This window comes from Corythoichthys intestinalis, chromosome 6 (assembly GCF_030265065.1).
Source record: "Corythoichthys intestinalis isolate RoL2023-P3 chromosome 6, ASM3026506v1, whole genome shotgun sequence".
NCBI lineage: Eukaryota > Metazoa > Chordata > Actinopteri > Syngnathiformes > Syngnathidae > Corythoichthys > Corythoichthys intestinalis.
Genome location: NC_080400.1, coordinates 58,130,189 through 58,141,553, shown reverse-complemented (window position 1 = coordinate 58,141,553; position 11,365 = coordinate 58,130,189).

Sequence of the window (11,365 nt, the reverse complement as noted above, 5' to 3'; positions counted from 1 at the left end):
TAATGTGGCGGACGTTTGTTGCTGTACCTGAACGCACCGCGGGGGCTGAAGTGCCAGAGACAGAGCAGTGAGCTTGAGTACTTCACTTTCAATGTTTTCTTGAGAACACCGTCAATTACGGCAGACAGTAGGCGTTTTGTGTTGAATAAGTTGTGAATTATATGATAAAAACGTGGTGAAGCTGGTGATTTTTTTGGGCGATGTTTCCACAATAATAATTGTCAGCTCAACTTATAAAGACTGGCGAACGGTGGTCGGAGGAGGACCGTTGAGATGTATTCTTGAGCCAGTTCACGGATGCGCACCCCACGCTCATATTTTTCTATAGTTTGCAACTCCATTGAAAAGGTAAGTGTCACCTTTTTCTTTATTTCACTTCTGTACCAACCTTTTTGAAACATTTTGTGTTGATTTCTTACACAAGAAAATCCACCGTGCATTCGTCTGCGATGCTGTCATGTCGTCGGATGTAGAAACAAATGGCCAGTCAAATTTTACGTCAGATGTCGAAAAAATCGTGTGTCGAAGCGATCGTATGTCGAGGTACCACTGTACTGTATATTATTTTTCAATGTACAGTATATTCACCTGAGTTTTCGAACACCTGTAGGTCAAAAATACTAGTAGTTGATTCAGAATAGATTTGCCTTTAGCAATTTTCATGATGACATGAACATTATTATAATGAACAAAACAAAGACGAGAAAAGTTTTGACTTCAAATAAAGTGCCCATATTCATTTTTTCAAATAAATATAATTTGAATCAATCACAATCAATCTGTCAACATCACTAGCCACGTTTACATGCTGACTTTTATTCATACCGATTCAAATCATTCCAAATGGAAATTTCACATCAGCTGTTTACATGTCACTTCATCTATTCCGATCCAGCGTTTACATGTGTCTGCCTTTATTCCGAAAGGACGTTTGACAACTGCCGTCTGACATGCGCAGATTAATCAAAACAAAGCGTCACGTTGCAAAACATGGAGATCGATCGTCAGATCAGCTGCTGTTTTAACTTTTCGAGTGGAAACAAAACTTCAGAATGACACGCCGTTCATTTAAAAAGTTGTGTGGGTGCGCTGTGCGTGTGCTTGGAAGCCATGTTGCAAGTGACGTTACTTACGTCACCAAGTGACGTCACCACGTCAGTACGGAGCATGTGCAGAAAGAACGCAACCAGACACCATTCCGCTTCCCTGTTTACATGATATAATTTTACTTCTAATCGGTTTGGGAAAAGGAATATTCCACCCCTGTGAATCGGAATGAAATTCCATTCGGTTTGGGCCTGTTCATCCCGAATGAAGTGTTTATATGGAACACATTTATTCGGTTTGAACAAATATTCCGATTGTAATTGGAATATTTGGCTCCATGTAAACGTGGCAACTGACGATGTGCTCCCCTGAACAATTAGCACAGAACTAAAACAAACATAAACCCAACAGGTATTGTGCTTTGACAGCAGATAAAACATTTGGTGCAACAGGAGAGGAGACTTTTGTCGTCTTGGTCCATGAAACAACTTTCTTAACCTGGCAATTATATATCAGTAACCAAAAGTCCTCTCAATAATTTGTAAACATAACACTGTAAAATGCAAACATTTGCTAATTGCCATAGTAAGGTTCATCACTCAGTGATGGAAAAATAAGGGCTCTAGAACAGTAACAAAACTTTGCATACCGGCAAAACAGGAGGGGAAACAAACACACACATCCCAATCCACCGATACCGTGCCAAAATTAATAATAACTCATATGCTCCCAAAAACGTATAAATACGTTCTATTTTTAATTGTTTCAGTGTCCCAAAGACGTATTTATACGTCTTTTACGTTTTTAATTTTTTTTTTATAAGAGACATCTCTGGGTTCCGATTCAATTTAAATCCCAAGCACAAAGCTGAAAATCCATTTTAAAGCAATAAAACTGGCCACTGGATGGCAGTAGCGCATTTGGTAGGACCGCAATCTGATTCAACGGCAATGAACAGCCGGGCCACACGGCCGGGGCGTTGGCAGAAGATGACCGAATGGAGAACAACCTAGAGGACGCTCGGGATGCCAGGCGCTGGACGACCGAGCAGAATGACCGGGACCACCAGTGCAGCGGACGATGCCGTTGAGTCCGTGCTGCTCGCCAAGCAGACCCCGCAGAGACTAAAAAAAAAATCCTTTTTTATGAGACAGGCGGCGATGAGGGAAAATTTACCTGGCTGTCGCGGCGAAAACAGCGTCATCTCTCAGTTAGGTATTTGTAAATAAATTGTTACTTTGCTATCAAAAGCTCTATTTGTCTTGTTGTTTATGTTATTTTGTAAAAGGAAAACATTATTCAAATGTTTGGGTTGTAACTAAAGCAAAAAATAGCTGTGTTAAAGTCAAAGTTATTTTTGAAATGTATGCTTTCACAAAAAGGTCAATTTCTCTGTTTTTCATCAGAAATTGGAAAATTACTCAAGCTAAGCTATTTCCTAATGCTGATTTCTAAAGAATGGAAAATATATGAACTTACTTTTTTTCCTGCTGAAAGAAGAGAGTCTAATCTTTCTTTTGGTGGGTTCCATCCATGTTTGTTTAGCAATAGAACAGAATTTTCTGTGGGCCTTGCAAAATCAGTCAAAATCCAGTTAAACGGCCGGGAGCGAAGGGGGTTTCACCGGTGAAAATCGCTGGGAGTGAATGAGTTAATAGGCCTGATAATATATAACAGGGATCCCCAAACTTTTTCCTGTGAGGGCCACATAACTTTTTCCTTCTCTGATGAGGGGCCGGGGTCAGTTTTTAACAGAAAAAGTGTGATGATTGCAGGAGAGCCTAAATGTAAAAATGTATTGTTTTTCACAAAGCCACAATCAAATAACCCTTTCTAGATTCTTCATGGAACAGAAATCAAATAAAAATAATAATAATACAATACGAACCAACACAATATAATACAATATAATAATTATTATATTGTATATATATATATATATATATATACATGTGTATATATATATATATATATATATATATATATATATATATATATATATATATACACAATATAATATAATATAAACCCTCTCTGGGTTCTTCACAGAAAAGGCCAGGAAATAAATAACACAAGTAAAAAAAAAAAATTGTTCAGGGGGCCGTATCAAATGTGGAGACCGGCCGTAATTTGCGGACCCCAGATATATAATGTTATTGGATTTATTGGGATGACGTCATAATTCCTATTATTAGACCGATGATTATCGTGCACCTCTACAAAAAACGCTACTCTTACTCTGCTACTTTGGGATTTCACCATTGAGACGTTCCAACAATAATCACATGACTCCATTATACCAATCAGACGCAAGCTTGCCGTTCTAGCTTCACACCAGCCTGTTCAATCATCTGCCAACAGACTCTACTCACCTACGTCACAAAATGACGTGTCGCTGTATCCTGCCGCCATATTGTCCGTATTTTTTAGACCTATTCTCATTGTTTTCAATTAGTCGTGCAAGTTATAGAGCAATTCATGGAAGCCCCGGTGTTATCTGACTCTGTAAACTCATTGGATGCGTTGCATAAAAGGCGTTATGTGGAAAAGCTTCAGTTTATCCAGTGTTTCCCACAGGATTTTAGGAGACTGTGGTGGGAGCGTCTCTGACCCTCGGGGTAGGGTGTGTGTGTGTGTGTGTACATTTTCAAGCCTGGTGTATCTCTTTAGGGCATTTTGAGACCACTGAATGTAATATAAATTGCTGTATGCGGTGTCGCCGGATCGCGCCAAATGCAGCAGAATGCAGCAGACAGTAGTCCCGTAGCCTGGTACACCAGACTCTGCGGCTATATGTTCCAATCCGCGGTAAATTCGGTTTTACATGACCAAAAACACACCGAGTCGCTAAAACCAACAGTCTGTCTCGCGCTAGCCATGTTGAATATGTTGAAATGTCTCTCGCTAGTTTCTTGTCGCTTTACCGACGTCGCGTCAGCCCGTCGCTGATTGGTCCGCTCCGCTGTCTATTTGCTGTGGCTGGCTCCGCCCTGGAATTTTTTTTCTGCTGAATGGTGGCCAGACTCATACTCTCATAGCCAGGCATGAAAATGGGTCAGGGGTTTAAAGGTGAGAAGGGTGTGGAGGAAATATGTTCCAGTACACTGTACACCCCAACAAAATATTGAGCTCTGTCGACCCACACTGTGTTTCAGCAGGGCCATGCAGAGACCGGTGGAGGGGCGGGTGCTCGTAGATCAGAAGGGGCACATGAACAAGTATTTAATACACCTTAAAACAACATAACTTCAATTTTAACCAGCTTTAGATAATAATTGGCTGCGACTGTGACCAGTGACGTGCGGTCAGGGGAGGCAGGTGAGGCAGAGCCTCACCTGTCATCATGACAAAAAAATAATTATAGCATCAAATTTATATTAATATTTGTCCATTGCTCTTTATGTATGACTCATTTCAAACATTTTTTATAGTCAAAATCGCTGAATTTGCCCATTTCCTGTTCAAATAACGAAATGAAACGAGAGGTGCGGCAGCAACGAGTAAAGCCTCACCTCTGATTGCGCAATCCATAACAAACTGGGTTGATACATGGAATTGGAGCGTGCTGGTTGCCGTACATCTGCATGTCGCCATTATAATGTTTCCAGATACGTTTACTTGACCTGATTTTCCACAGTCTGGCTAATGTCTTTAACCCTTAAAGTTTCATTTTTGTTAGCGACATATTTAGTTTTGCTGATGGGAAATAAAACCGCAGTGAAAAGGCACAGCTTGCGGCAGATAGTACTCTGCCGCACTGAAAGGGGGCGTACGTGAAACTGGACTTTCCGTCAAAAGTGGACGCGATTAACAACACCGGAGCTAAAAGGTGTGCTTCAAACTACGGGACAGAAGATAACTCGCGCTTTTCAAACGGATTGGTACACCCGAAAAGACTGGCTATGTGGCTGTCCTTCGAAAAAATCGGCTTTGCTGCTTTCCCTGCCTTTTTTTCTCAACTTGTGCCAATGTCTGGACTAACACGAGATATTGTGACATTAAAAAACTACCACGAAGCCTCAGCAAACACGAGAGCTCGACCACTCACATTCAAAGCCTGATTGCTTTAAAAACTTTTGGAAGCTCAAGGATCGATTTGGCTTTGACGAACAGCGGAAGCTCAACGGTAGCATCCAGAATGCTAAGGTAAAGAGTTTGAAATACCTCATTAATGCAACCTGCATCCTAGCTAAACAGGAGTTAACATTTCGTGGTAACGATGAGCGTGTAACCTCTTCTAAACGTGGCATATATGTAGAACGATTACATGGTTTTGCTAAGAAAGATGAAAGGTTAGCTAGACATTTGGACACATCCACTGTGTGTTCTTGCTTGTCAAATAGAACACATCGATCTAATTGAAGCAATCCTCTCCAGTGAGGCGGAGAGATTTTTTTAAGGTAAAGGAAAATAAGGAGTACTTTTACAAAAAGGGCGTAGGTTTGCATAGGGACGGTAGGGACATAACACTACCAACTTTTCAGGATGCTAAAATTGTCCCCACCAACGTTTAAGCAACCTTACCTTTTTTGCATGATATAATGTTCAGTTATATAGAGAATTTAGATCTTTCAATAGTTCCATATGTTGTAAGGATAGAATTGACCCTACCATTATTAAGTAAATTATTTTCATTATGTTTATGCTATTAAAAACCAGACATTTATTCAGGAAGTTTTCAAAATGTTTCTTTATTATTTTTTGAAAACAAAGGTTTGAATCGAACAGTGTATCATCTGAACCAATGCACATAAAAGTTATTATCAGTAGATAAGGATTTATTTTGCATTGATCATTTTGTCTATTAATTAACTAGGTTCATATACATGAGAAATGTGGCCCTTTGCCCCCTTCATCCAATCTGTTTGGTCTTATTAATGTCCTAACTAAATTTTGGCCTTAAATAAAATATTCTTTGTTTTTCTTTTCACACTTTTTGTTTAGCAATCTGTAATAAATTGATTAAAGTATCAGAATTACAAGTTTTTAAAAAAAACTGAATATTTCACTAAAGGTCAGAATTGAATTCTGTAGTTTTGTACACCACTCTTTACTCTCATTTATGTTGCATGAATTATCGCAAATGCATGTTATTTTCTTACTTTTACGTATCGATAATATGTACCGTGTGTGCGTGTTTTGTGAAGAATGCTGATGAGATATGAAATAACCAGTAGCCAATTGAATAAGCTACCCTTTTTGGTTTATATATTTGGAAATCTGACACTAAAGGAGTCAGTGCCTCACCAACCATGAACCTCACCGCACGTCACTGAGTCTGTGACATACTTTAATTGGGAGGGGGCAACAGTGAATAGAAATCAAAACTGTCATCAACACTTTCTGGTTGTGACTCAGTCAGTCTGCCTCTTTTCTTCCTTCAACCTCTGCATCAAAACTTCCTTCCTCAACTTGTTCATCTGAGAACAAACCACATCAGATGGTCACTGAGCCACCAACAGCACAGTTTTCTCAAAACTATTATTTCATTATTATCCATACTTAACAACTCTAGCACCTAATGATTAATAAAGCAATGACATAAAATCTTATAGAAAAATAAGATTGTAATTGTTTATAATTGTATTTAATACCCGACTATCCTTGCAAACTTGTTCTTACCATGTCTGCTATTCACCCAGCTGATGAGGTACCCACTGCCTTTAGCAGCCTCATCCAACTCCTTTTTTGATCCCTCAATCTCCTTTCCCTACGAGGCATGTCTATGTAATGAAATATAAATATTAAAAAAAAAAAAAAAAAGACTCCCCGGTGGCTTTTAGTTTTAAAGCTTTCTTAATTTCTTTCTCTCTCAATAACGATGGAGGTAGATTTGTGTTTTTATTATTCAATCAAAAAACAAAGTTACTTCAATCAAAATACAGTATATACTTTTAATCCCAAAAAAGTCACTTCAATAAAAAAAATTGTTTTTGATTGCAAAAATAAATTTGAGACAAAAAAAGCATTTGAAAACTATTTTTCTTGATTGAAACAAATTTTTCCATTGAAGTAATGTTGTTTTGCATTTGGGCCACATTTTGGCTAGGACATTTGTGTCTTTATTATACAATCAAATAAGTTGCTTCAAACAAAAATATATATATAAAAAGAAAAACTTTGCACATGTGTCAATCACCGTTCAACAAAGCTTGAGAGGGTTTGAGTAGACTCACTATGAAGCATTTAATAAACCCAAGCATTTTCTTACTACTTTATTCTTGTTTAAAAAATAATTCGGTGGGGCAGTAACATGTTTAAAACATCATAATTCTTACATTTTGAAGTGCTTGAAAACCATTTATAAATGATACTTTGGTGAAAAAAGTGAAAAAACATGTCATATATATATGTATCTTTTTTCCAATGTAAAATCTGAATAAATACATTGAACGCGCACAAAAAAATGGGGGGGGGGGGGCACTACTTCGCGGTTTTCACTTATTGCGGCGGGTTCTGGTCCCCATTAGCCGCGAAAAATGAGGGATCCCTGTATCTCTGAAAAGCATTAAAAAGCAAGAGTCATTCCCACCACTCGTCGGGCCGGTGTTGTGCAGACACCGGCCGTCAGCTCAAGTCCCAGCCGAAAATAACGCGTCTCAGGTGGACGACGGGAGCGATACGAGGCGCCCCCCCTCCATCCGAGAGCATGCCGCTTAATTTGACTCAACAGTGTGTTTCTTCGTTTATATTACCGCTAAATACACAAGCTTGACGCCAATTTAACGGGAGCTATTTTTTTTTTCATGGGAGATTTGGCTAGCTCTGGCAGTGTTCAACGCAAACTGCAACGAATGGCAGTAACTTTTTTATATCGCTAAATGTGAAAACGATTGAAACCATTACTCACCAAATTCAATCTGCTGGCAAATACAGGCAAGTGTGTATGCTGCGCTCTGGTCTGCCCCGGTGTGGATAAGGCCTGCTTTTTGTTTTCGCAGCTTTGCAATGCAACCAAAGGCTCTCCGAGCACTCCATGTACATGTATGGAGTGCGCGCGTTTGGAATAATGGAACGCAGCTTGGGCCGATGATTGGTTCTTGTCAGCGAAGCATCTAGAAGGATTTGCTGACTGTCCAAGTGTCGCTTTTTTAAAGAACCGATTTCTTAAGTGCTCAGTTTACGTACTAAGTTAATCACATGATGATTATAATAATAATAATAATTACATAAAACCCCCCGCCCCCCCCCCCGCCCCCCCCCCCTCCCAAAAAGAATTTCTCCTCGGATCTACGCAATTCACGTAGGTCGCCCTTTTTGACTTCAAAACGGCGAATTTCGCCGAAAGGTGAGAGATTTTCATGCCTGCATAGCACAGCTATGAGTCTGGTGTACCAGGCTAGTAGTCCCGTCTCTGAGCGCGACCTGTTGGCGCGTGTGTCTGTGTGTGTGTGCAAGCACGTGCGCGCTCTCGCACGCGCGGGTAGTAGAGTGGAGTGGGCTATAGCTATGTAATCGGCTGACTGACGCATCTGATTATTATCTTTTTTTTTCTTCTTTTTTTTCGGCGGGGGGGCAAACAAGACTGTGGCGCGCCCAAACGAGACTGTGGCGGCCCACCACAGTCTCGTTCATTGGTGGGAAACACTGTTTTATCCATTTGCCAGATCCATATTTGATGCCTAAATCGATGTTTGTCGACTCGCTGTCTTTGCCGTCTTTGCCTGACATCTGCTACCCTGATATTTACAACTATCTTGTCCACACAAAATCAGCCTATTCTCACTAAAGTTTGAAAAACTTTAAGAGCTTGGAGGCTTATAAATACTTCGTTGCTGGTTGGGTGAAACAGGTCCTCATCCACGAAAAATCGGCAGGAATCTATCTTGTGCTCGGGAAGGTGAGTAGTTATGAAATTTTCAATTCAAAATCTTTTGTTCTTGCTAACATCCACTGTCAAGTCTAATGTATTTCATGTCATTTGTCAATGGAGCTAGGACTTTTAATGTTTATATGGTTTAGCGATAGCACTCTCACTACATACATATATAATATGTAATAAATATGAAGTGCGATAGCACTACTCCAGATTGTCCCTAGTTGAATTTATTTTTTGGCTTTTGACCTCAATAGTGAAATTGTAAATTAATTGTATGACAACTGTCTCATTATCCCCTTATATGTTTTCAGGTAGTTCATTCACAACGTCTGAGTGTATGTTGTCGGCGATTAGCCTAGCAATGATCTTAATTGTGGTTGCCAGCCCAAAACCCTCTAAATATATATTAAATGCATCTTACTAAATATAAAATGACTACTACATAATCTGTGGTAGTCGTTTGGAGCCCAGTTTTCTCGTCGAATTGCAGCAGTCCATCTCGCTCTCCTCTCCAGGTCTCTCGGACTACGGTAAAACTTCAAGTCTCTCCGTCTATCTTCTCTGTTTTTGCAACTGACCGCCACACACAACTTCACCATTTTGATTATTAATGTTAATGAGCAGAAAAACACGCCATAATAGGAGGAATTTACGAAGCGCTAATGCATTAACATGACGAGTAGACGGACAACATGGCGCGGGGGCGTGGCTGTGACGTCACGTGAGTAGGGTCTATAAAGCACCGTGAGAAATGAAGTCTTTCATATAGAGCGCTGCCCTCAACATTTCTGAAAAGCGCGGATTTTAACCTCTCTTCCAGTTTTTGACACCGACTTGCCGCTGAAAACCAGAGATATAATCCTTTTAATTTCAAAATAGTAATTATGAAGGAAATCTTCAATATCCAAACTAGGAACTATTTTCTCCATCAGAGGGCAGTCATACTCTTTGGACGAATAATGCTGCATTTATGTAATTTTTATTTGAGTAAAATTTTTGGCTACTCTACCCACCTCTGCTTATCCGATACTGGTAACAAATGAACGGTTACAAAACTGACGGTTCCAAGTCTGTGGTTGGTCCTTTAGTTAATTATTGTCATGTGCCTAAGACGAATTGGTTGATCGGCAGATGAGAAAGTGGGAAGGACGTTCAGGCCATCAGTAGGGGGTAATGGGGTTGGTTGTCACTAGAGTTGCCTGAAAAAAATTAATAAGGGACTCCTCATTGGTAGAGCCAGCTGGCCAGATAACGTCACCCTTTAATGTATTTTTTTCAACGTAAAATTTTTTTTAGGAGTTGAGGGGTGCATCCCCTCTTCCCATCCCTGAGCGCGGGTGGCCTGGGGGACCACCCTGGATCCTGGGGGGGTGACGATGGCTCCTTTGCTGGGCTGCGGGAGAAGGGATGGGCTGCGCTGCCCCCCCCTCCGCATTGTCAGCCACAAAATGCAAGCCACCTCCTTATTAAAACGTGTGCCATAATCCCAGTATTTTACATAATACAAAACACGATGTTTACTCACTTTCTCATGAGTTCAATGGTCGCATCATTGTCAGACTTGTTTTGGCCAATTTCCGCTGTGAACGGGAACTTTTTGAGACCCAAAATGACTCACATGCCTCTCCCTGGTGCAGCAACAAAATCCTGCAGCACATTTGGCTGGCATGATGTGAAAAATAAATAAATTAATCCCCAAAAACAGCTGTATCCACAATTTATCTGCATGTTATAAAGCAATGCTGTATTGTGAGATGCTGACCCGGGTGACGTCATACTGTCATTCCTCCTCAATCCAGGAAGTCACTCATTTTCATGGCATAGGATTAAAAAAATTGAATATGTAAATCGGTCACTTCCACACACATCCAAGCGGTCGGTCCATTTCATTTAGGAGCATAAAATACTGCGTGAAATATGAAATAAACATGCGTTATGCTGTAGGCATATTATGGTATATATACAGGGTGTCCATAAAGTCTCTTTACCATTTCAAAAATACATTAAAATGCAATTGATTAGATATTTTGTTCAGATTTGTTCTATTGTATTCAGCGTTAATTGAAGTTTTTTTTTTTTTTTTTTAACCTCTTAACACTTATCACTTCTACATGGGCACCAGTAGTTGCACGAAGCACATCAAGACGGTACTCGATTTTTTGCCATGTTGGCTGTAGCATAGCCTCATCAATTGTGGCAATGGCATCAGTAATCCTTCGCTTAAGGTCAGTAATGTCCCTTTTATCTTTGTTCGATACACGATATCTTTAACATAGCCCCATAGAAAGAAGTCCAGGGAAGTGATATCTGGTGAATGTGGTGGCCAAGGAATTGGCCCATCCCTTCCATCCATTGGTCTGGAAATGTTTGATTGAGGAACCCACGAACATGCAGCCCCCAATGTGGTGGTGCAAGATCTTGCTGAAAAATGATGGTTGGTTGAAGGTCATTCAGTTGCGGTGCCACATATTCAGTTAAAAGGTTAAGGTAAACATTTGC